Source organism: Neophocaena asiaeorientalis, unplaced genomic scaffold (assembly GCF_003031525.2).
Source record: "Neophocaena asiaeorientalis asiaeorientalis breed wild unplaced genomic scaffold, Neophocaena_asiaeorientalis_V1.1 scaffold296, whole genome shotgun sequence".
Taxonomy (NCBI): Eukaryota; Metazoa; Chordata; class Mammalia; order Artiodactyla; family Phocoenidae; genus Neophocaena; species Neophocaena asiaeorientalis.
In genome coordinates, this window is record NW_020175084.1 from 1,261,863 (window position 1) to 1,289,427 (window position 27,565).

The window sequence follows — 27,565 nt, forward strand, 5'->3', positions numbered from 1 at the left end:
CCCTGTGCTATGCAGCTGCTTCCCACTAGCTATTTATTTTGCCCACTAGCTATCTATTTTACATTTGGTAGTGTATCTATGTCAATGCTGCTCTCTCACTTCATCCCAACTTCCCCCTCCCCGTGTCCTCAAGTCCATTCTCTACGTTATAGGTTTTTTAAGTTTCTTCAAACTTATAGTTTTCCCTCCCACTCTTTCTTTCTTTGCAATTTGTTGTTGAAGAAACTAGAAGTAGGAGACACACTCAGATATGCAGCCTGGGCTAGATTTCGCAGGGCTTTATAGGCGATCGTAAGAACTTTGGGTTTTAAGTGCAATGGAAAGCCACTAGGAAAGTAAAACGTCATCTCAATTTTTTTAGCCTCGCTCTCATTCTGGCAACTGTGTGGACAATGAATTATGGTAGGCGAGAGTGGAAACAGTCAGAGCCATCACCATCTCTAGCACTTAGGCACTGCCCTTAGTCTTATATCTCTCAGTTACTACTTCACATGAAGATTTTCCTGTTTTCAAGAAAATCAATGACTACATTGGATGTATGTAGAGGTTTTCTACCAAATAGCTCTCTTTGGGACAAAAGACAACCTTCTTTTTGGGATTCTTGATCATGAACATGAGTGAACATACAGCAGATTAATCTTGGCATGGCAGGGAATAAGTCATCACTTGCTCTGAAGTGCTCCCCTCTGTGCAGAGACAAAGTGGACCTTGGCCAGACTCTCCAGTATGAACTGAATCCCACTGTTAGCAGCTTGCAGCACAAGCCTCACTGAGTCTGCTTGAGTTGGCAGCATTAAAAGAAATTCAGCCCTTGTTAACTATCAGAGCCAAATGTCCCATCCTGTTTTCTTCCCAGCTGCCACTTCAAAATAAAGTGAATGTTTCAAAGTCTATTGAGTACTGCAAACAGAGCTCAAAGATTTAATAAAAACACACATTTCAAAGAGAATTCATATGGAAGCTTTTGAGATTGCATGCTGCTGATAACATCTGAAATGTAAGTGCCAGGAAAGGGCCTTTCCTAACCCAGGATAATTAATAATAAAAAAAAATTCCTCTGCTTAAAAATTCCTCTGCTTAAAAAGATTAAAATTTCCAATATCCTCTAGAAGGCACAATAATAGTTGTCACCATGAATTATTTTTTTATAAACATATTTCCTGTTTACCAGTTCCTTTGGAACTTTGTTGCATAGTCACAATGGCAAGCCAAATGTGTTGGTTGAATGGATTCCATGTCAGGCTGCTTGGGTTTGAATTCTAGCTCTGTCCCTTTCTTAATTGCATAGCCTTAGGCAAGTTACTTAATCTCTCTGAGTTCAGGTTCCCTCCTCTAAAAAGTGGAGATAGTAATAGGACTATGTCATAGGCTTGTGATAAGCACTAAATGAGTTAATATCTGCAATGGATTTTGAACACTAACAATAGTGTTAGAAAGTGTTAGGTATTATTAGCTACCTCCAAAGTTTTAAAATGTTGTTGAGGCTATGATTGTTTTGTTTTGATTTTTTAAGTGCACAATTTAGTGGGTTTTAGTATTTTCACATAGTTGTGCAACCATCACCACTATATAATTCCTAGTCATTCTCCACTTCCTGACAACCATTAATACACTTCGGGGCTCTATAGATTTGTCTACTCTGGCCACTACATTTAAATGAAATCATAGGATATGTGGCATTTTGTGTCTGATTTATTTCACTTGGCATAATATTTTCAAGATTTATCCATGTTGTAGCCTATATCAGTACTTCATTTCCTTTTAGGGCTCAATAATATTCCTTGTATGGACATACCACATTGTGTTTATCCACTATGTATCAGTTGATGGACATTTGGGTTGTTTCCAGTTTGGGGCTATTACAAATAATGCTTCTATGAATATTCACATACAAGTTTTTGTATGGACATAAGTTTTCAATTCTTTTCGGTAAATACCTGGAGTGGAATTCCTGTGTCATGCGATAACTTTACTTTTAACTTTTTGAGGAACTGCCAAACTGTTTTCCAAGTTGGTTGCACCATTTCATATTCCCACTAGCAATGTATGAAGGTTACAATTTCCTTACATTCTTGTCAACACTTGTTATTGTTTGTATTTTTTATTATAGCCATCCTAGTGGGTGTGAAGTAGCATCTCACTGCGGTTTTGATTTGCGATTTTGCTAATGACTAATGATGTTAAGCATTTTTTCACATGCTTTTTGGCCATTTGTATACCTTTGTTCGAGAAATGTTTATTCAAGTCCTTTGCCCATTTTAAAATTGGGTTGTCTTGGGCTTCCCTGGTAGCGCAGTGATTGAGAGTCTGCCTGCCGATGCAGGGGACACGGGTTCATGCAGTCTTTTTATTGTAGGATGTAAATATTCTTTATACATTCTGGATACAAATTCCTAATCAAATATATTATTTGCAAACATTTTCTCCCATTCGGTGAGTTGTCTTTTCACTTTCTTGGTGATGTCTTTTGAAGCTCAGAAGTTTTAGGGTTGAGGAAGCCCAACTTTAAAAATTTGCTTTTAATACTTGTGCTTTTGGTGTTGTATCTCAAGACCTAATCCTAATCCATTGCCTAATCCAAAGCCACAAAGATTTATGCCTAGGTTTTCTTCTAAGAGTTTTATAGTTTTAGTTTTGTTTTCTTTTTAATTAATTAACTTATTTATTTTTTATAGCTTTAGTTTTTACATTTAGATCTTCAATCCATTTTGAGTTAATTTTTGTGTATAGTACAAAATAGATATCCAAATTCATTCTTCTACATGTGAATATCCAATATGTCTATCCTTCCACCAGTACCACACTGTCTTGATAACTGTAGCTTTGCAGTAAGTGTTTTTTATTTTTGGCCACACTGCCTGGCATGTGAGATCTTAGTTCCCCGACCAGGGATTGAACCTGTGCCCCCTGCAGTGGAAGTGCAGAGTCTTAACCACTAGACCTCCGGGGAGGTCCATGTAGTAAGTTTTAAAATTGGGAAATGTGAATTCTCCAACTTTGTTAATTTTTTAAAGACTGTTTTAGTTATTCTGTGTGCCTTGCATTTCCACGTGAATTTTAGAATCAGCTTTTCAATTTCTGCAAAAATGGTTGCTGGGATTATGTTGAATCTCTAAATCAATCTGGAAAGTATTAACATCTTAATGTTATTAAATCTTCCAATTTATGAACATGAGATGTTTTTCCATTTAGGTCTTCTTTCACATCTTTCCACAATGTATATGGTTTTCAATGTACAAGTCTTGGATTTCTTTTGATGCTATTGTAAATGGAATTATTTTCTTTTTTTTTTGCGGTACGCGGGCCTCTCACTGCTGTGGCCTCTCCCGTTGCGGAGCACAGGCTCTGGACGCGCAGGCTCAGTGGCCATGGCTCATGGGCCCAGCCTCGCCGCGGCATGTGGGATCTTCCCGGACCGGGATACGAACCCGTGTCCCCTGCATCGGCAGGCGGACTCTCAACCACTGCACCACCAGGGAAGCCCTGGAATTATTTTCTTAATTTCATTTTTGAATTGTTTATTCTAGTATATAGAAATACAACTGATTTTTGTGTATTGATCTTGTAACCCGCAAACTTGCTGAACTTATTTATTAGCCCTAATAGTTTGTGTGTATGCATGTACTCCTTAGGTTTTTCTACATAGAAAGTCACGTCTTCTTGAATAGAGAAATTTTTACTTTTTCCTTTCCAATTTGTATGTCTTTTGTTTCTCTTTCTGGGCTAATTGCCCTGGGTAAACCTCCAGTACAATGTTGGACAGAAGTGACAAGAGAGAACATCTTTGTTCCTGATATTAGGGGGAATCTTTTAGTCTTTCATCATTAAGTATGATGTTAGCTGTGATTTTTCATAGTTATTCTTTGTCAGGATGAGGGAATTCTCTTCTGCGTCTAGTTGTGTGCTTTTATCATGAAATGGTGTTGGCTTCTGTCAAGTAGTTTTTCTGCATCTACTGAGATGATCATGTAGTTTTTTCCCTTTCATTCTTTAATATGGTATATTAAAATGATTGATTTTCATATGTTGAACTATTCTTATATTCCTGAGATAAAATTCCTCTTGATCAAGGTGTACAATCTTTTTAATGTAATACTGGCTTCATTTCACCAGTATTTTATTGAAGACTTTTGCATTTATATCCATAAGAGATATTGGTCTATAGTTTTCTTTTCTTATGTCTTTGTTGGTATCAGAGTAATACTAGCTTCATAAAATGAGTTGGGAAGTTGGAACAAATCTAGGAATCTGTCCATTTCACATAGGTTATCTAGACCTATAATTGGCATATAATTTTCATAGAATTCCCTTATAATCTCTTTTTAATTCCTGTAAGGTTGGTAGTAATGTCCATGCCTACATTTGTGATTTTAGTAATTTGAGTCTTCCTTCTTTTGTTCTTGGCCAGTCTTGCTAAACCTTTCTCATTGTGTTGATCTTTTTCAAAAAGACAGCTTTAGATTTCTTTGATTTTCTCTCTTGTTTTTATATTTTCCATTTTATATAATTCCAGTCAGTTATTATTTCCTTCCCTCTGTTTGCTTTCAGTTTAATTTTCTCTTCATTTTTTAGTTCCTTAAAGTATACAATTAGGTTATTGATCTACAGTTTTTCTTCTTTTCTAATGTAGGCAAATGCAGCTATAAATTTTTTTTCCTGCCTGTTGAGAAATCATTAAAGGCTAAATGCATGAAATATAAGATAATGCTTAGCATCCAAGGATCTTAAAGTATTAACAGGACACAGATTTTTTTTTTTTTTTTGGAAGGGAGAGCAGAAACAGAACACCTTATCATTACTAATGGTAAATTTGTATTATTATCTTTAATATACCAACTAAAAGCTATCAAGCCTAACATTATTTTCAGAAGTAGGATATAAATGATAAATATATAACTTATAATCTTTCTCTCCATTAATTTCTTCCTGTACATCAGCCAATATTTTCCTTATTCCCATGCCGATATATTTATCTCAGTCTAGTAATTTATTTATTAAACTAATGGTTGCATCAGTATGTTGCTTATTAAGACTTCCAATGAAATAAACTAGAACTAGGCTAACCTTCTGTTCCCCTAATTATCATGTTTTTAAAAAGCGTTTTTGGAAGAGAGTTCCTACTAAGAACAGCTAAATAAACTAAAATTTTAAGAAAGAAATATATACTGGAAAGTACCTCATCATTCAAGTCCCAACTCAAACACAAAGTCTTCTTTGAAGACTTTTCTGACCATCTAGAAAATTATGTGTCTCTATAACCTTCCAATACATTCTTTTATAGGATTTGCCATGTTTTTTTGTTACTGTTTGTGTTATTATAGTGTCTTCTCCCATAGGCTGTTAAACTGTGAGTTCTAGGAGGGTGAGGGACAGTCTTTATTCATCACTGTGTTCCCAGGACCTGACACAGTGCCTGGGACTCAACACTATTCATCTGGGAACATGGTTACCAACCAGTTCTGGGATTTTAGCCACGAGGATATGTGACACCTTGGAAGTTTGTTTCACATCTTTGGCTTCTCATTTACCCTCCGTTGTCAAAGAGTTTGGGGTTGTTATTGTCATCTTCATTTTAAAATTAGAGCAACACAATACAGAGAAGTTAAATGACTTTCCAAAAGTTACATAATGAATAAAAGTCTAGTCTATAAACACATTTTCAGTCATCAACGTTCTAGAATGATGTTATGCTCTTCCCTGAGGCAGCTCCCATAAGGTGTCAATTAATGAATCAAGATAATGCTTTTTGTACTATAAGGCAAATATCCCTAAAGTAGAAGGAAAATGACAAATTTTACAAAATTTGTCTAGAAGAAAGTCTACTGTTGTTTTAAACTTTCCCTTTAACCTGGTATCAAAGCTAACTTTGGGATTGTTTCCTTTTGTTTCCATTTCTTCTACCTTGTAGGTAGTGCTTCCTTCACTACTGCTCTACTGCACTGCCACTACTACTATACCAATATATTCCAGCAGAGGGAGCTCCAAGTGTTTTACAACTATTACTACGGTGCCTTCGCTTCCTCCCACTGTGCCTATCTCAAAGACAAGCTTTGGCTTAATTCTGGTGCCAACTCATTGAGTGGGTCTGGCTTTCCCCTGGGGGTATATTAGGAACTGGTAGGGTTTGAAAAACCTGAAGAGAGAGACTCTGTGTTTTATCATTCATATTCCATTAAGGAGCTCATATTTAAATATACAATATGAAGTATAGAACATAATTTTTAATGCTTGATTTGTTATAGTTAGAGATCATGATAGCTCATGATTCACTGATAACAACCATGCTTTTTCCCCAACAAAGGTGTAGCTTATCCAATTCATCTCAAAGGATGACACAAGTATATTTTTACATTTTATTCATTTAGCAGATCAAATACTTAAAAATATCTCTACAATCTACACTATGGACCCAGAACTCATCCCACTCTAAAATCTAGTGGTACATCCAAGAATTTAATGCTGATTGTGGTAAATCGTTGGCTTGCCTGTGTTTTTAGTAGTTTACGCAACATCTAAATGATAAGGAAGAGTACGTTGTGGAGTGCTTCTAAAAGATTCACTTAGCTTGAAATAAGCATTTTAAAAAAACATTTATTTAAAATAATAAATCAAAGAATAAAAAAAGAAGTGGAAAAATACTGAGTATCTTCTATAGGCTGACTATGGTGTAGTTATAAATGGTAACATGATAACAATTTCATTTACAAAAATCAATTCAAATAAACTAAGGATTTAGATATAAAATGTGAAACTGAAAAGTTTTAGAAGAAAATTTTTTAACTCTCAGTTGGAAAGTGTTTCTTAAAGGTGATATAAAAACCTCAACCCATTAGGTAAAGATTGATAGATTTTATTATCAATACATTCTAATTAAAAACTGATTATCAAAAGATATCATTAAAAAGTAAGAAGCGGGCTTCCCTGGTGGCGCAGTGGTTGAGAGTCCGCCTGCCGATGCAGGGGACATGGGTTCGTGCCCCGGTCCGGGAAGATCCCACATGCCACGGAGCGGCTGGGTCCGTGAGCCATGGCCACTGAGCCTGTGCGTCTGGAGCCTGTGCTCCGCAATGGGAGAGGCCACAAAAGTGAGAGGCCGGTGTACCACAAAAAAAAAGTAAGAAGCCACAAACTGGAAGATGTTTAATACTCAGATAATGAACAGAAGATTACTATTTAGGATACTGAAAATTATTCCTAAAAACTAATCAGAAAAAAGAACAAAAATCCAATAGAAAAATAAGGAAAAAATTGAAGAAGAATTTTGCAGAAAAGGAAATCTAAATTAGTAGTAAACATATGAAACATTAAAATCTCATTCATAACTAGATAAATTTAAATTAAAACCAGGAGATACTATTTATATTTACCAGATTGGCAAAACTTACAAAATCTGACAAAACTAAGTGCTGCTAGACTGTGGGATGACTGAAATCCTCAGAAACTTTCCTAAGTGTAAATCTTGGAAGACAATTTGGCATTATCTAGTGATATCAAAGTTATGAACACTGTGAAATCACAAATTCCACTTCTAGAGAAACTCTTGCATTTGCTATGTAAGCTTGTACATGTCACAAATGTACATAACAGCATGGTCTGTAATAGAAAAAAGAAAAACTGAAACAACTCAATACCTATCAACAGGGCGGATGAGTAAATTATGGTATAGGCATCCAATGCAATACTACACAGTAGTAAAAAAAATGAATAAACCATCAACAAGGACAAATCTTACATATAATGTTGAGCAAGAAAAGCAAGTTGTAAAAAACATACATATAATATGATGTTGCTTATTTAAAGTTCAAAAGCTTGCAAACTAAATTCAAATAGAGTAATATATGCAAACAAAGCAATATATGGGAATGATAAACATACATTCAGGATAGTATTTACCTCTGTGGGAGAGAGAGAGGAATGTGTTTGGAAAGGAACCCTCAGAGTAAGACTTTAATTATTCTTTTTACCTTATGTATACACATATACTGTTAAGTGCAGGATAAATTTAATTATTTTAAAATATTGAAAATTGTACGCATAAAACTCTATTAGCTCTGAAGGGAGAAGTCCTCTAGATAGAATGTGATGGGTCTAAATTAGAGTCATGGTTGTAGAGATAAAGCTTTAGGAGAAAATCTGTGAAATATTATGAACAAAGAAAATGCATAATCATGTTTGATTGGATTTGAGTACAAAAAAGAAAAAAGATTAAAAAGAAGCTCTGCTATTTCAAATTTTGGAGGCCAAGAGAGTTTAGATGGAACTGAGAAAGTTGGGAATGGCAACAGATTGGAAGTCAGGACTCAATATGCTGAAACTGAATATTGATAGGAAAGCTAATGGAGAGATGCAGTAGGTTGCTAGGTTGCTTTCACTGATGTGAAAGGTCATTGGTACAGGGGTTGAGGTTAAACTTAAGTGTGAATTAGATATCTGAAGCAAGGAGAGGTCAGAGTTCTTTCTTAGGACTGTTCTTGGAGGAAGAATAACCAACCAATTAATAAAAAGCAATGAGATCAACACTGTAAAGCAATTATACTCCAATAAAGATGTTTAAAAAAAAAAAGCAATGAGATCATAACCTCCAGCTTGTATTACAGCAGCATTGTCTTCCTACAATTGTCTTTATGTACGGAAACAAGGCAAATCATAAAAAAAGGAAAAGAATGACCAATGGGAATATTAAAAAGTTCATTCTTGTTATTAATCAGAGCAATGAAATTAATTATTGGCAAAGGCTTAAAGAAGAAAATAGAGTTGATAGAACTGTCAGGAAATAAACAACCTCATACATTGCTGGTAGGAGTCACTTAGGTAAGATGTCAAAAATCTTTTGAATATATGTGTTCTCTGATGTAGCAGTTCCACTTTTGCGGAAGTACCTTGATGATTTAGTTAGAAGTTACATTTAGTTACAAGTTATACAACCTAGTAATTTTTTTTTTGAAAACTGAAAAACTCAAAATAACTAAAAGTGAAACTTGATTGAAGGAACAGTAGTAGTAAGTCCATACAGTGAAACACTCTGCAATCATTTTTGAATGTTGTTAAACATAAGTATTTTTTGACTTGTCAAGTTATTCAATATATATTCTTCAGTGGGGAAAAAAAGCAATTAAAAAAGCCTACTTTAATTCATGTAAAGAAAATGTTCCAAAAGGATACACAGCAAGACATTACCAGTTGCTATTTTAGATTAGTGGTGTTATTTTTATTTTCTAATTTTTTAACAAGAAGCATATATTGCTTTTATAATAAGATTAAAAAAGCACTAACTTTATTTTTAATTTTTTAAAATGTCTTTGGAATTTTTCTTAGGTGGATCAATAATATGTTTAGATATGAAAGCAAAGAAAGAGGAAAATGTCAGGACAGAGAAGGTATATAAAGAAAAGTACATCTTGTATATTCCTACCACAAATGGGTTGCATATCATTGGTGATGTCACATCATTCTACCCTAGAAGTAAACTTGAAGGTAAGAATTTAAGTCCGTATTTCATTTGGGAGGTGATTCCAAGAAGCACTGGCAGCCGCAAAGAGGGAGAGAGAAAAACAAAGGGAAGGAAGCTAATTAAGAATGAATTATCATGCAGATCACCCCTGCGGGCAGCTGGGCTCAAACCCCAGGGGAATTCTGGGAACCCGCGTAGAAGGTACCTCAGAGTTGCCTGCCCCCTCCCCCCATCAGGTCGGTGAGGTTGCTTGATTTTTAGTCACCAAGTCTGTTCAGTCACTATTTGAGAGCTGCTTGTGGGGAGATAGGAGACAGTAGAACTTCCCAGCGCTTCCAGCCTCCTCTGCCTTTGGGCTAGTGAGGCAGATAGAAAAAGCCATCAGGGAAAGAGTTGCAGGTGTCTGCTGATGGAAGTCTAGCTTTGACCTGCATACCCCACTATCCAACTTCAGAAACACCCCTACAAACATATCTAGACTTCTTGTGCTTTCTAATGGTGATTTTATTTTTATTAAAAATTTTTTTTACATCTTTATTGGAGTATAATTGCTTTACAATGTTGTGTTAGTGTCTGCTGTATAACAAAGTGAATCAGCTATATGTATACATATATCCCCATATCCCCTCTCTCTTGAGCCTCCCTCCCCCCCTCCCTATCCCACCCCTCTAGGTGGTCACAAAGCACCGAGCTGATCTCCCTGTGCTATACTGCTGTTTCCCACTAGCTATCTATTTTACATTTGGTAGTGTATATATGTCAATGCAGCTCTCTCACTTCATCCCAACTTACCCTTCCCCCTCCCCATGTCCTCAAGTCCATTCTCTACATCTGTGTCTTTATTCCTGTCCTGCCCCTAGGTTCATCAGAACCATCTAATGGTGATTTTAGATAATTTTTTCACCTTGAGTGTCCACAAAATACTATGAAGGTATAAGCATCTGCTGGGGCAGGTAAGGGGTGGGGATAAAATCAGGGAGGGAATTAAGAAGATTACAATTTGTTTCAACTGGTCTGTGCTGAGCACTGTGTTAGGTACTATGGAGATAGAACAGAAGCATAACTCGTAAATTCTGATCCACAGAGCTTGCAATATAACAGTATACTCACATACATTTAAAACATTTAAGTGATAATAAAGGCTGTATATGGTTAAGTGTCAGCATGAATGATGCAGCTAAAAATGCCAACTGAGGAGAGAAACATTTCTCTATTTAAAAGGGGGTCATACACTTGAATCGTAGACCAGACCAGTAGATTATATAACAGTTGAAAATGAGGGTAGGTGATAAGCCCAGCATGAGCAAAAATGTCAGAGCAGGTGACTGAATATCTTCCAGTTGTCTTTCTAAATCCCTCTTCACCCTTCTCTATACAGCTTTGTGCCAGAAAATCTACGTTGATGGACAAAATTAACAGACTTCCTTATCCACTGGCTTCCAGAAGCTGCCTTTGGCAGGGGTTGTCACCTGAAGTCAAAGAGAAGGAGGGGGAGATTGGGGTACTTCTATCCTAGCACCCTTCCTGCAGGGAGTCATCAAGGCTTTATTACAGTCAGCAGGCCTCTACACACAGCTTTCCCTCCCCTCCATTTCTGATAACTGCTCTCTTATTAGCTCAGGAGTACTGCATGCTCCTTTTAGCTTTTCCTAGAACCTGTCCACACCTTTATTAAATTTGACTCAAATGGCTCATTAAATGTACCGTGAGTCATCTGCCAGCAGCCTGCCTGAGAGGGTGAGAGCGGGCTTCTTGGGAGGAGAGAGGAGGGAAACTTTTGTTTTTTATATAAATTTATTTATTTATTTGGCTGCATACGGTCTTTGTTGCTGTGTGCGGGCTTTCTCTAGTTGCGGCGAGTGGGGGCTACTCTTCGTTGTGTTGCGTGGGCTTCTCATTGCCGTGGCTTCTCTTGTTGCAGAGCACCGCTCTAGGTGAACGGGCTCAGTAGTTGTGGCTTGTGGGCTCTAGAGTGCAGGCTCAGTAGTTGTGGCGCACGGGCTTAGTTGCTCCGCGGTATGTGGGATCTTCCCAGACCAGGGCTTGAACCCATGGCCCCTGCATTGGCAGGTGGATTTTTAACCACTGTGCCACCAGGGAAGCCCAAGAGAAGGGAAACTTTTGGCAGACCTTGAGGAAAGGGTTCACATTGAGAAGGAGAGGCAGGTAAGATGGACACTGCTTTTAAATTTTTTCTAAAGGAAAAAGGTAGTCCAGATTTAAGGACAGTAGCCTGAGTGAAGTTTAAAACTCCTTGACTGACATGTAAATGACTGCTTGCCAAGGCAGCACGCAGCAAAGGTGATCACATATCTTCTATCCTGAGCCCTCTTTGGCCTCATCTGCTTTCTATTCAACAGTTGTGAGCATAAAGCAAGAGTCTTATTGTGGCACCTCCAACCAGGAAGTCACGGGCTTCTGACTCAAGGCTCAGTTGATGATAAAAGTAGCAACTGAAACTTCACATATAGGCTGAACAACAGGCTACTCTATTCTAATAACCCAGTTTTGCCTCTGAGGAAATTGGCTGAAAGTTTTTCTTTTGGTTCTGCTTCCTTGAAAATGAAATGCAATTATAATAATATCTCTTTTTCAACGTTGGCTTATAAACTTCCAAAGAGAATCACTTACAAAGAGGATCTGAAAATTTGAGCTTCTTTCTGTACCATCTGTGCAGGGATTATGAGTGCATGAGTCTGTGGTTACAGGACAGCCTGTAACCATTTAGGGGAAAATTACACCATCATCACAAGGTTGCAACATGATAACCTCCAAGTATTGTCTTAAGGTTTCTGTGCAGAATTGTCAAGGCCTAGTGAAATAAATTCACACACCCTATCTGATTACTCAACCCTGGTTTATCTCTTTCAATCAATGGTTTTCACCTGCTGATCTCTTCCTGTCTCCTGACTATTGTTCTTCCTTCTCCACTGGCCCAGTGAAAGAACAGTCCTAAATTGTTAATTAATAAGGAAAGAAAGCCTGCAAGCCTGGGCAGTCCACTTTGCCAGTTCTAAAATTTAGAAGCAGCCACATTTTGTTTATCACATACAAATATTATCCTTTTCACAACTGGAAGTTCTAACACTGGAAGGCTTGTAGTAGGACTATTTTCGTGGCTCAGTGGTCATGAGGGACCTAGGCTCTTTCTGTCATTCTTCCATCATCCTGTACATGACTTTCACCCTCAAATAACCTCATAGTCCAAGGTGGCTGCTAAAACTCAAGCCATTATTTCCAGGAAGAAAGAAGGATAAGAGAGGTACCTTCCAGCTGAATCAATTCCCTTTAAGCAGCCATCCCTAAAGTCCCACGCAACACTTGTACTTACACCTTATGAATAGAACTTTGTCAGGGAGCGTGACAAATAATTTGTTAGCTGGGTACCTAGTCATCCCTTCAAAAATACTGGGGTTCTTTCATTAATGAAGAAGACAGGAAGATACTGTTTAGGAACTAGCAGTATCTGCCATTCTGCACTGTAATTTAAAAAATTCAAAAAAAAAAGAAAACTTGGAGGGATAGAATTTCTTTGAGAATGTGAAGATGATATCAGAAAGCTAATGTAATATAGATCTACAGTAGTTTTCATAGAGATCATACATTTGGAATAGTATTGGAATTGAAACACAATTATATTTGTATCACTGTACGACTTTCTACCATACATATGGATACAACTTTGCTCAGAAGTGTATTGCACACATTTCAAACGTTGCAAAACAAAGTTTCTCTAAATGGGTTTTTCTAATTATTAAAGTCAGGAGACTTCTGGAGTGTGGTAGGGATAGAGGCAAAATGCTCTCATCCTGTTATGTCACGTATTGCTGGAGAGAAGATTCCACAGCTCCCACAAAGGCAGCTTGAAAGTTCAACCATGTCTAGGCAGGTTCATGGGAAATGGAAAGTGATTTAACTTGGGCAGGATGGAATAGCCAAAGTGAAATGTTAAAAGTGGAGGGGGAAAAAGCAAACCTGAATTAAATGATACGTTTTAAAAACTCACCAACACAACAGGTAATTTTCCAAAGAAATAATTTAGTGCACAAACTTAACTGGCAGTGGCTATACCAAGGATGCCTTCTGATTTAGCTCCATCTACTGACCTGCCCCCAAACTACCCAAAATAAATAATCACTCTGAACAAGAACAGTGTACCTGCTATGTAAACATATCCTCAAGTACTGTCCTCTGGTCAACGCTGCAGCCCCACTACTTCCATTCAAATCTTTAACTCAAATTCCCTGTTATATAGATACTCTGGAGGCACCAGTGAGAATTAGCCATCATGCTTTAAGAAGCAGAGTTGAATAGTTGCAACGGAGACCTGAAGGTCCGCAAGCCTAAAATATTTTCTTCACAGAAAATATTTGTTGGGTCCTTCTTTACTGCACAAAGTTGATATGCATTCGTTTATTTCCCAAGTATTTGTTAATCAGCCACCTCATATCAAGTACTGTGCTCCTACTTTCTATTTAAGAAGTTTTCAGACAAATGAAAGAATAGATATCTAACTAAAATGCTCACTGACATGTGCTACCTGAGGGGCAAAAATAGGTTGTAATGTGAGCATGTACAGGAAGCATTAATGTGGAGGAGGGAAACTGTAACCGGGATAGACTTCCTGATGAAAACAGTAACTAGGTTGATGTTGGTTGGCGAGTAGATGTTAACCAGGCAAAGAGGGAGAAGGCATAGCAATTACAAAGGCCCAGAGAGAAATTAGGGAAATTTAAGTATTTCAGAGATGAGAGTGAAAAATGGTCAACAAAGGCTTAGAGATACCTGTGTCAGATTAATGGCAAGGGTAATGGATGGAAGAACTATCATAAAGTAACTAAAATAGGTTAAGTCAGGCCACTAGGGTGAGGCCAGAAAATGCAGCCATCCAGTATATCATGGGGCAGAAGGCAGGAAGTGATTGTTAAGGGAAGATGAAGCTGGCAGTTGGCTGAGGAGGAGGGTGATAAAATGGGAGTTGAGGAGTGGGAAGAAAGGTAATTGCAAACCAGTGACTCTGACCTGGACAGGAGGGGTGGTCTTTCTTGTTCAGACTCTTTAAGGAAATTTTCATAGGCAGGCAGCTGTCCAAGGGACTGCCCACTGACTGAAAGCTTTGCCTCCACTGCAAATGAAAATAAAATGGTCCCCTTCATTAGTCTTTCCAAATCCCTTGGCAGGCCCCATTTGAAATTCTTTTGGAGATTGTATAAAGCCTTTTATTCCAGGATTAGAGATAAAGACTTAAAATGCAAATGTCAATTGAGGTTAAAACATTGCAATTTATTTGGACCAAAGTACAACAGACAGTGAGCCAACAGATATCAGATCTTTACCAATTTTAATTTATGGAACTTTAGGGAAGGTAAGGGGTCTCTAATGAAAGGTCCTTACTTATTAAGGCTAGTCCTGTTTATTCTCAAATGGAGCTAGGGAAGAATGAATAAAAGCTAAGAAGATATCTTTGTCATATTTAGGAAATGTGTGTTCTTTTCTTTCACTGAGGTTGTGGCAGAGGAAGAAGTTATCCTTGACTCTCCTAGGGTCTCTGTCTACCTCTGAAAACTAAACGGACAAAGACAGATGAACAGGATAAAAGCATACACATTTTACTGAATTTTTACGGGTATGTGGGAGACTTCATGTACATTCAAGAGAATGAAGACGCAAAGAAGTGACCTGAGCAAGAAGCTTTTATACCTTTTAGACAAACAATAAGTGTGTGAAGAATTGACAAGACAGTGGTGTTTGGGCTAGGGTTAGTAAGTGGTGAAGAAGTAACTAGGAAGATAAGGGTTAGTTTATCTTATGTATGTTTATACAGACTTCTCGGCCCTAAATTCCATCTCTGGCAGTATAAATGTCTTCTTTACTCCTGGTATAGGGAGGATACTTTTTATATGGGAGTTTGATGACCTGTTTTGGGGAAGAAGAGTGAGGCGGGAATGAAGAGTGACCTTCCTGCTTCTGTTTTCTCAAATTCTTTCAGTTTAAGATATTCAGTATTACAAGGTGCCATATTTTGGGGTAGCATGTTCTGAATCCTATCAAGATGTATCTTGTTTTGTAAGATTTTATTTTTATTTATTTTGTAAGATTTTATTTTATTTGAGAGCATTGTTGTGGATATATCACATTTTAGGGAAGGATTCCCCCCCCCCAGTTTATTGTTATTTGGTTTGAGAATTTCATTTAACTTTCAGAATTTTTGCCTGACTCCCCTCTCCCAACAAAAAGCTCTATATTGGGCTTCCCTGGTGGCGCAGTGGTTGAGAGTCCGCCTGCCGATGCAGGGGACGCGGGTTCGTGCCCCGGTCTGGGAAGATCCCACATGCCGCGGAGCGGCTAGGCCCGTGAGCCATGGCTGCTGAGCCTGCGCGTCCGGAGCCTGTACTCCGCAACGGGAGAGGCCACAACAGTGAGAGGCCCGCGTACCGAAAAAAAAAAAAAAAAAAGCTCTATATTGGTATACCTTATATGTTCCCCACTCCCCTTGCCACCCTCTGCATACCTTTTTATTTCTCATTATCTGTTTAGTCCATCTCCTCCACTAGATCTTAAGTCTCCACAAGGGCAGGGACTATTTGGTTTTGTTCACTGTGTATCTCCCAGTTCCTAACTCAGTGTCTGGCATATAGTAGGTGCTCACTAAATATTTTTGAAAAAATAAATGGTAACAATATTGAAATATTGTGTATATTTCTTTGATGTTGTAACTACAAGTAGTTTGGTATTTGTCAATTAGCAGAGGAAAAAGAGCAGTTCTGCTCTATAAGCATTTTTTAGAAGATACTGCACATGCAATTAAAAAGAAGTTCAGATTATAAAAAAATTCTATTAGAACATGGTCTTATTAAATGTATAGTATTACATCATGCTTCCAGACAAATTTTACAATTTGTGTGTGTGTGTGTGTGTACACTAAAACTGGCCTTGCTCTATTTTTCAAAATGTATTTACATTAAATTTGAAAAATATAATGTTCTGAAGAGAAATATTCTGAAGTATTAAGATTTATTTCTATTTCTGCTATTTAAAAAAATAAAAGTGATTTTTTTCCCCTAGAAACGAAATTTCAAATTCAAAGTCATTTTGGGGTTTTTACATAAGATGCTAATGTTAAAAAAAAACTCTTTTCTAGCAAAATCAATCCAAACCTATGTGTTAATATTTATAAATGTACCTAGGATTGAATTTATTCTGAAACAGATTCCTAGGGTTGTGAAAGCTAGAGGTTGCTCTAACAAAAGACACATTTCGGGGAATATCCTTCTTCAAAGTTTTTTCTTTGCTCTCTCATTATCCCCCTACTCCTACATTTCATTGACTTTATCGAAAAATCAGTTTATTTCAACATCATTTTTACTTGCAATGGTTGTTAGCAGCGAGTGCTTAGGTCAATCAACGGCTTCCGTGGGCTTATAAACTGTGGTTATGTGCTTATAAACACCAGCTGTTTTATGTATCCTTTGTAGAGCCTGTGGAGAAACTGACAGTAATATAGAAGCCATTTTTTCCCTTTTTTTTTTTTTTTTAGAGACACAAACCCTAAGAACCCTCACCATGATCAGGAAGGGACTTACAGTACTGCCACAGAAGTGAAGAAACGGGTAACTCCACAGGTATTTATGCCATGGCCTATCTAAAAATGTGTTTTGGGGACGTCCGCTAGGCCCTGGCCCGTCAGCATCCGGCAGGATAACGCTCCCAGTCGGGTGAAAACTCCAGCTACCCAAGCGGAGCTGGGCTCGGAGAGCACGTGGGGCGGGGGCGGACCACCAGAGGAGGTAATTGGAAACCACACTTCCCAGAGTGCTGTGCGCAGACGCGGGCGAGAGGACGCCAGGCACCGGCTGGGCTCGGCGAGGCCGCGCAACAGAGCGCGCGTCTGTCGGGTTCTCGCTTGGGGCTGGTAAGGCGCCGCTCGGGGCTGCGGGAACCTGATAGCGCGCCTGCATCCTTGGCGAGGCCGGGAGGAACCAAGCGGAGGGACGAGCAGAGGACTGAGGTAACCGGACGCTCGTTCCGCCTCACTCCCCTCTTCCTTTGTGCGGTGCTGCCCCTCCTGCCAAGTCCTTCCTACCCCAAATCGTAGCGCCGCCCGGGCTTGTGCCTGCGGCGCGGGGAAACTCCAACCCTGCGCGCAGTAACCCAAACTCCACAGCTGATAGGGTTTGGGCCCATTAAACCGCTGCACGGTTTCTGTGGCTCCCACGGGGTCGCGTTCCCCGAGGGAAACCCCAGTCTCTGGCTCTGTCAGCCTAGCCAGCGGCCCCCTGGCTCGCTCCTCTGGGTCTTTCGAAGAAGAGAGGGGCAAGCAGGTGGTTCTCGGGGGTCCCGGGCATGAGCAGTGCGGTGCGGCGGGCACGGGTTCGGGGTCCGGGGAGGGCGGCCCTACACCCCTGGGACCCGCGGCCTGTGGGGGTGGGGCAGGCAGGCTGACTCCGGGCCCTGCGGCGCCGGACGCGCAGCCCGCCGGGGGTTAACCGCTGTCCGGGATGCTCGCTCCGGGGGCTTGCTGCCCTCCCGGAGGGTTAGCCGCTCCTCTGGGACTGGCCCGCCTGAGGGGTTCGTGGCCCGTCGGGACTGGCCGGTCCGCGGGGCTCGCTGAGGACCGGACTGCCTGGTGCTGGGGGCTTGCAGCCCGCGCCCGGTGGACCATCCGCGGGGGTGGAGACCGGATCGAAGAGTGCCTCCCGGTGAGACACCAGAAACTGCAGCCTCTTTCAAAACACGCAGCTGCTCAATGGAGTTGTTTTACAGTCGCGGATGCCTGCTCTCTCCTCCTTTCTCTCAGTTCTGGGCTTATTGCTGGTTTCCTGCGGGAGGCGATTTATCTACTTCGCTCGAGTTTTCTAGCCCGGGGCTGGTCCTTTACTGGATTCGCACTGTCCTAGCGTTTGGGTGCCTGAGTTTGAAAAGCTTTTTATATGTGTTCGCACTTGGCAGTGTTGGATCGGATGACTTTTTGTAGAAAATTGAACTTTTCTCAGTATTCCTTCTAATCTGCATTAATAGCATAACTACGTTTGGCCCTTTACCTTATGCTAATGTTACCACTTTGGGAGAAAGTTCTTGAAAGAAACTGGTTCGACACAGGTATTTTATCTGCTCGTTGCACGTTTTTTTTCTTTGTTTTCTTTGCATTGTTTTTTTTCCTGTGTAGGTTGATACTTGCTGACCCTTGGTGTTCCTCATTTTCGTTCTATGAGGAAATCCTTTTCCTCCACCTCCCTCGAGTCTTGAATCCTGCCAGAGGGTTAGACTTGGGTAAGCAGAGGATCTCTCTACTTGGCGGTGGCTTTTTTCATTGGCTGCTGCTTTTCCTCCTCCTTCCTAGGGGCACCCACTTTAGTTTGTCAGTCAACCCATGACCTACTTCAAACTTTCAGTCACTTTGTATATCGCCCTTAAGATACGAAGAGTATAAATATCAAAAGAAATCTTAGGATACCATACTCTATTGCATTTAGCTTCATCATGTTAACAGTTAAAGCTGTTAATTCTTTCAGCATTTGATAAGATTACTATTATTTTCTAAGATGGTAATATATTCTGTAATAATTGCACATTCTGTATCCTGGCAGGAAATTTAATTCACAGCCAGTGAGGGCAATTTTAAAAAATACTATTTCCTCATTTGTTAAGAAGAAAGTGAAGTAGATAAATTAGACCCCCCCACCATTTATCAAAATAGTTTATATTTAGAGCAGTTTTAGGTTCATAGCAAATTTTTTTTTTTTTTTTTTTTTTTTGCGGTACGCGGGCCTCTCACTGTTGTGGCCTCTCCCGTTGTGGAGCACAGGCTCCGGACATGCAGGCTCACCGGGCATGGCTCATGGGCCTAGCCGCTCCATGGCATGTGGGATCTTCCCGGACCGGGGCACGAACCCGTGTCCCCTGCATCGGCAAGTGGACTCTCAACCACTGCGCTACCAGGGAAGCCCCGTAGCAAATTTAAGTGGGAGGTGCAGATTTCATATGCCCCCTGCCTTGCCCCATGTATGCACAGTCTCCCCTAACAAAATCCCCACACCAGAATGGTACATTTGTTACACTCGATGAACCTGCATTGATACATCATCACACAAAGTCCAGAGTTTACATGAAGGTTCACTCTTGGTGTTGTACATTCTGTGGGATTAGACAAATGACCCTTTTTCAAAAAATCAAGAACTCTTAAGAGTTGTAGAGAACTGAAAATGGGTTTGTCATTTTGAAAAGATTAAAGGGGCTATTTTGAAAGTCCTAAAAATTAATTTCAAATAGCTTTTGTGTTTTAAAACATTGGATATTTAAACTGGTTTCTTATATTTGAATTTTCAATAGCTTTTGTGTTTTAAAACATTGGATATTTAAACTGGTTTCTTATATTTGAATTTTCAACAAAGAGTCATTTATTTTTGTGTATTAAGAACTAAAGAGTTGAGGGAGAAGAAATGCTTCGTAGAATAAGAAAATGTCATATTTTTCAGTCCTGAAACTCATTAGCTTGAGAGTTTCTTCACTTTTCTGAAAAACATGTTTTATGTAAACCAATGAAGCAAGAGGAAATGGAACATTTGAAATATACTTTTTTTAAAAAATTGATGTCAGTATTCAAGATACAACTACACTAAAATGTGACCCATTAGGCCTTTTTAAAAAAAATCTATTTTCTTTGTGTGAGGGGCTCTTGTGGAAGCATCAGGATATAATAACATATTGAGCTCAGTTCTGGAACTAGGCAACTCTGGATTACAATACCAGCTCTTCAGTTGTTGGCTCTGTGACTCTGTCAAGTTATTTTCTGAACCTCTATTTCCTTAGCTGTAAAAGGGGGTAAAAATATTCATTTTTATAATGTGAAGTAATTTTATAAACTGTAATGCACTATCATATTTATCGGTATCATTAGTCACATGCTATATTTCAAAATGTTGCCAGTGTAGTTTATTTTCTGTTGAATACTGCTTATGTAAGTACTGTCAAACTTCTTTTTTTAAGGGTTGGCTGTACAGAGAGTTCATTGTCTGGTTATGAATAATTTAGTTCTTGTGAGTCAGAGGTAAAATTATGGAAGAGGGTCAAAGGGACCTTGAGAAAATTTCTACTTTGTCTGTGGTTCTTAACCTGGATCTGTGGATGTGTCCATAAATGGTCTTCCAAGAGTCTGAATTCTGTGTAAATTTGTGTTTTTCTGGGGAGAAGACCCACAGCTTTCAATGTATGTTTAAAAGGAGTTCACGGCCCTTTTTAACTGAACTGAAGCATTAGCTTCAGTTATCTAAGGAGGTTTCTTTACTATTTTGCAGATTATTTTTAAAATTATGTTTTTGATAAAGCGAACAGAATTTTGTGTGTTTGTGTATGTGTATACAGATAATTTTTGAAGCACCGTGAGTGCCTGTTTTTCTTCTAGAAATAGAGGTTGATATTTTTGATATATTATGTTCATACCAATAAGAGTGCTGCTGCTTATACCTGGAGCGCACACCACTGATTGATCCATTATTGTTAGGCAGATAATGTCCACTCCTCCTCCTACCCCTCCAGGCTTGATGGGCATTAAAATGCATGGCAAAGAATGTCACCCTGATACAATCCAGCATGTTAGAATATGATTTTGAAATGCTAAAAGATAATTTGGTTTGTTTATTCTAAAATTTGGACTTTTTTTCTTTTCTCAACAAAACACCAGATGCTAAAGAAAACTAAGTATTTTCTCTTCCAAACTAGATGATGATACTTACATAGTATATTTATGTTGTAATATTTCTTTTTATATAACATGGAATGTGAAGTTATATTGAATTCTAATTGATGATCATTTTAACATTCAGCATTGCTAGTTTGGAAAGAATGTGAAATTTACAGTCAGCTTATGTAGATTAAATTTTAATTTGTGATTTTAATTATGACATTTAAAATTAATCTTATTTGCATTTTGGGAATTTCAGAAGTAGGTTAGTGTTCTAAGTTTGAGTTCATTCCTGTAATAGAGTTTGGAAGTAAGCTATATCAAACTGCCCTATTTTCTTTGTTAGTGATAGATTGCTGGGCTATAAGGCTTTACAGTGTGAAGCCAACTTTTGTTTCTGGGTCAGTTACCAGTAGCAGTCACAAGGTCTGAAGAGTATGAGGTGGATGAAGTGATGGTATACAAACTTATGAATGAGTGTATCCAGTGGAGTAATGTCTTTTTTAAAAGTTATTAATTAATTAATTTGTTTATTTGGCTGCGTTGGGTCTTAGTTGAGGCATGCAGGATGTTCGTTGAGGCGTGCGGGTTTTCTCTTCTGTAGTTGTGGTGTGCAGGCTCCAGGGCGCGTGGGCTCTGTAGTTTGCGGCAGGTGGGCTCTCTCATTGAGGTGCATGAACTCAGCAGTTGTGGCCTGCAGGCTTAGTTGCCCCGTGGCATGTGGGATCTTAGGTCCCTGACCAGGGATCGAACCCGCGTCCCTTGCATTGGAAGGCAGATTCTTTACCACTGGACCACCAGGGAAGTCCCCCTCTTTTTTGAGTTTTTTTCTCCCCCCCCCTTTTTTTTTTTTTTTTTTTGCGGTACATGGGCGTTTCACTGCTGTGGCCTCTCCCGTTGCAGAGCCCAGGCTCCGGACCGCAGGCTCAGCGGCCCTGGCTCACGGGCCTAGCCGCTCCGCGGCACGTGGGATCTTCCCGGACTGGGGCACGAACCCATGTCCCCTGCATCGGCAGGCGAACTCTCAACCACTGCGCCACCAGGGAAGCCCCTCTTTTCCCCTTTGATATTGGTATTCTCATTTGATAGCTGAATGCTTTTCAAAGTTCAAGGTTCTAAATAAATACTTGAGGATTTATAAAGTAGCAGAACTATGTTCAGCTCTCTAGATTTGCACTTTATAAAAGTAGTCTGAGAGGTCTATATGGATCTTGAAGATCAGTTAGAGATGAATGACAGCATTTGCATAGTGTGTGTATATCTGTATACACACACACATATATATAAAAGTCACTGTGTTGCATCTTTAGTTATTTTAATGCAGAGGATTGCGTATTTCTTCAATAATGAAAGTTTGAGTTAAATTAATTGGATACAGAAAACAGGAATCATTTTAGCAAAAATTTTATCTATGGAAATACTGTCATGTTGAGAAGATCAGTGATTTTATAAGGGAAAAGAATCTGAAAAAAGAAAAAAATACGTATAAGTGAGTCACTTTGCTGTTCACCTGAAACACACAACATTGTAAATCAACTATACTTCAATTTTTAAAAAATCTGTGATTTTATGTGTGTTCTCTTACTCTTGAACTTTTAAAAAAATTCAAAAACATTTTCTGTATGGGGAGAATATTATTAACATCCATATTTAATTCTTAAAATCTATGCATACCATACAAAGATGTAGTTACACTCCCTGTACAAAGACAGTTAATGCCATCTTTGGCCTAGTGTTAAGAGTTTTGGCTGTATAGTCATGCAAGCCTGTGTTGAGTCTTGGGCATTGCCACTTATAGCTGTGTGACCTTGGGTAGGTTTCTTAACTTCTGTGAGCCTTATTGTCTACAACTGTAAATATAGGAATAATACCTTTTTGAGTTGTCCTGAGGAGTGGAATGAATAAATGTGAAATATCTAACTCAAATAATAGCAGATACTTGTATAACTTCTGTGCCAATTTATTAACTCAGTCCTTATAACAGTTTTATGAATTATGAAGTTTGTACTGTAACTTTCCTCATTTTTACAGGTAAAGAAACTGAGGCTGATAAAAGGTTATATAACTTAACCAAAGTCATACAGTCATACATAAAAAGTAGATAGTAAGCACTCAACTAATGCTGACTGTTTTTTTTTTTTTAAAAGAAAGACTTAGAGTAATATAGCCAGTTCTCATCTTTTGCTATAGTGAAAAATGAATCTGAATGTAGATCACTACATAGCATATTTTGTTTCTTTGCTGGAAAAAATGTTGGTTGGAGGATTGTGTTCCTCACCAAGGGCTGAGGATCACATAATTTGTAAAAGTAATAATGTCCATTTATTGAATGCTTGCTGTGAACTAGACACAGGGCTAAGTACTTTACTTATACTACTTCATTTATCCTTCCCAACAATCTTACAGAAAGCTGAGGCTCAGAGTGATTTTAAGTGACTTGCCCAAGGTTACACAACTAGTAGGGAATCTCAAAACTGGCTCTAAAGTCGGCTGTTAACCACTAGTTTATGTGCCTTGTGTTAAATATGACTATAGATTTCTCTGAAAAGAAAGGCAACAGCTTAAATAATTTTAAATAGGAAAAAAGTACTCTCATAGTTTAGAACTAGAAGTACAATAGGCCCTCTGTATCTGCAGATTCCATATATGCAGATTCAAGGAAACTCAGATAGAAAATATTCAAGAAAAAAAATTCCAGAAAGTTCCAAAAAGCAAAACCTGAAGTAGCTGTGCACTGGCAACTATTTACATAGCATTTACATTGTATTAGGTATTATAATTAATCCAGAGAGGATTTAAAGTATATGAGAGGAGGATGTACATAGGTTATATGCAAATACCATGCCATTTTATATAAGGGACTTGAGCATCATTGCATTTTGGTACGAAGTGCCGTGTCCTGGAACTAATCCCCCAGGATGTCAAGGAAGACTGTAAACAGCAGTTTCCCAGTTCTATGGTCTTGTAGGCCAAACCCAGCTTGCTTCTGGTTTTGTAAAGTTTTATTGGAACACAACCACACTCATTACTTTATTATCTATGGGTGCTTTCCTACCACAATGGCATAGTTGAGTAGTTGTGACAGTCTCAATGACACATAAAGCCTGAAATATTTACTGTCTGGCCCTTTACAGAAAAAGATTGTTGGTCCCTGACCTAGACCAATGCTGTTCTTTTATAAATGAAGAAACTGAGACATGAGAGATTAGGTAACTTCCCAATAATGCAGTAGTTAAAATCCAATTCTCCTGATACCTAACTCACTGTTTTTTCTCCTATACTGTGCTACTTCTTAAGTCCTATAAAATCAACAAGTGTACCATATAATCATTATATAAGGGACTTTAAAGTATTATAAAATGTTTATAATATATAGGAATATTTAACCTAGTTAAAACAGAATGCTAGCTATAATAAGAGTAAACATTTAGTCATTTCTCTCTCTTTCTTAGAATTTGAAGAGCTTTGGGATTATACTTTGTATAGCCCATGCCTTAAAGTTCTGCAGCCAGCTTTAAACTTATATTTCCTTATTTTCCTTCACAAATTTCTCTGTAAAAAATAGAGGCTTTGGAATTGTTTCATTAGTTGATTGTAAACAGCAGTTCAAGTTAGAAACCTATCACATATACATCTATAAAATACAGATCATACAGTTTGTACCTAGTTTCTTCTACTTACTGTTACATTATCCATGGAAGTTTTTAAGCATTGAGGTGATGTGATGAGATTTGAATTTGGGAATGATAACTGGCAGCAGTAAGAAGGATGTATTGGGGAGAGAAGAGGCTGTGGGGAGGCTATAATAATAACTGTGAGATGATGGGGCCTGTGACTAAAGTGGTGTGGCTGGAGAAGCAAGGCCAACAGTATGAGAAAAGTTTAGGGAGCAGAGTATATGAAACTTGGTTATAGTTGGATAAAGTGGAATGGGAACTTTGAGTACGTGTGAGCTATTGCATTCAATGGGGAGCCCTCTTGATCACCAAGGCTAGTTTAGGCTCTCCCATATTATCTGGCATATATCTCTACTATTGCCTTTACCACATTATTATTATCACCTGTTTGTGTCCCGTCTAGATGATTCAAGCTCCTTAATGTTGGGAATTATGTGATGTCTTATTCATCTTTTGGGGGGACAGATTACTTTAAAAAATTAGATTATGCTTCTGCATACATTTTTTTTTAAAAAAAGAAAAATACAAGAGGTAGATTGGTTAAGGTATTCCTAAATTTCTTCACATTTAGGATCTGACTCTTGAAGCATTTTAATGAGTTCCTTGTTTTTCCATTCATTATAATCTCATCCATCTAGAGGATTGATGATGCAGCCTTTCTTAAGTGTGCTGTATCATCTTCTGAGGGATTTTCATCTAGGCCACTGACAACACCCTTCTTCAAATTTTAATGTGGGTACTTTCTTGGTGTGTAATACATGTTATTTTTGCATGTATCTTAGTAGCAAAACATAATACAGCCTCACCTATTGTGGCTACCTGCCTTTCTTGAGTCCCATAAAGTAGTGCTTTTCAGACTCTGTAGTGAAAAACTAGTTTGTGAACTAATACTTTGGTAAAGACAACAAAAATAAATTACTGGAAAAATGAAATAAAGGACACACAAAATTCAAACTTCAATTTTTTATGAAATTCAACAGACATAAAATTACTTTCAAATATAGCTTTGCTATCAGAGTTTCTAGACACTCCATTTGTGTACTGCCTCACTGCAGACCTGTTTAAAAAAAAAAAGTTTGTGGACCAGATCCATTTTGAATAGTACTGCTAGTACTGCTGTAAAGCACTTTGTTGTTGCTTTTCATATTCATCTTTGAATTTCCAGAACCTGCAATATAACATGTGATGACTGATTGAATGATTAATATAAGACAGATGGTGTTTATCCTTAACACTGACAGTGTTTGTTTTTTAATTGAAATTTCTTGAAATGTTATAAAACCACATGAGTAGTATATATCCTTAGTATATATATGCATATGTTGGTTTATGTGCTTATTTTGTAAAAATAAAAGGAAGTTCCCAAACTCCAAAGAGAAGACTGATTCTTGTATAGCCATGGTAACAGTTAGTCATCGGAACCAATTTCAAATCTGCTTACTCAATAAATGACAGTTCTTTAGCATTCATTTTAAGTCAGTGTAATAAATCAACAACAACTCCCCTTAGTGAATAAGATTTTGCAAGCCTCTGCAAGTCCACCAGCCACTGAATGCCACACTTCCTCTCAAGCTCTGTAAGATTAGAAATGTGCTCTACTCAGAGGGACTATGCCTGACCAGCACGGCTCTCCCTGAAGTAAGAATTATTATTTAGCTTTGTGTTTTTTGCTTTATTTCATATATTGAGTGGGAAATATCTCATCTTTTGACACTTGGAAACAAATTATAAATTAAATTTTTAGTAGGCTTCATGTTTTTATTCAACTAATTATCATCTGTTATCTGAGTACAACCCTGTGACTTCTATGACATTCTCAAGTAAAAATAATAATAGGGGCTCCTCTTAAGAGTTTGCAAATGCAATTCACATATTTAGGTAAACTTCAAGTCCTTTTTTTTTTTTTTAAACTGTTTATACTAGACCTTTAAACTATTGTGACTGTAATAAATTAAGTGGTCCAGTTCAAGCAAGGAAATGATTATTGGTAGTGAAGCCTCAGTAGAATGCCTTCTCAATAAAACAGACTCTAAAATAGAAACATCTTTCAAAATATACAGTGCAGTGAAAATGTTGTTTTTAGACCAGGGAAATGACAGTAGTATTTAACAAGCAGATTCTGATAACAAATAACAATTGTATCTAAACATGCTAATGCTAAGAAACACATTTTTTTGTAAGTCACAGTAGTAAATTCTTGGAAGTTGCGTGTACCTTTACTAAGTAGGAACTACTGAAGCTGTAATTCAGTTTGTCAAAGCAGCAAATTTTCCTTTAATTATTGGCATAATATATTTTTTTCTGGACCATTTGATTCAAAATCTAAAATCTCTATACTCTTTGCTTTTGTAAATAAAAAGGAAATAATGAGTATAGCTTAATTTTTTTCTGACTTAAAAGTAAAAAAATAAATTTTAAGAAACATTTACCTGTGAAATGAAGTAATTCAAAAATGTCTGCTAAGTGACATCCTTTATGATTGTGATTAAAATAATATATGCAGAATGCAGTGTTATTTTAGTTAAGATAATTTATATGTTGATTTGCATAATAGAAAAATAGTCTCCAGGGTTCATAATTAATCTGTTCATTCCAAAAGTATTTTTAGTACCTCTGTTTACCATGTGTTGTGCTCAACATGGGAGCAGTAGGAGTGCGTAGAAAGTGCCTATATTTTGGGGACTTACATAGTGCTACGGTAAAGACTAATAGGGAACAGGCAATTATTACGAGTATTATAAATTTGACTAAAAAGTT

At 38.0% G+C, this 27,565-nt stretch overlaps 1 protein-coding gene across 2 annotated transcripts in view; it reads left to right on the plus strand.

Moving 5' to 3' along the window:
• Positions 1–17,279: 17,279 nt before the first annotated feature.
• KLHL8 (kelch like family member 8) overlaps positions 17,280–27,565 on the plus strand; it is a 53,519-nt gene continuing 43,233 nt past the window's right edge. For both annotated transcript variants that reach the window (XM_024764193.1, XM_024764191.1), the window contains exon 1: positions 17,280–17,459. The gene's annotated coding sequence lies outside the window, so the exon portion shown is untranslated. The remainder of the gene's footprint in view (positions 17,460–27,565) is intronic.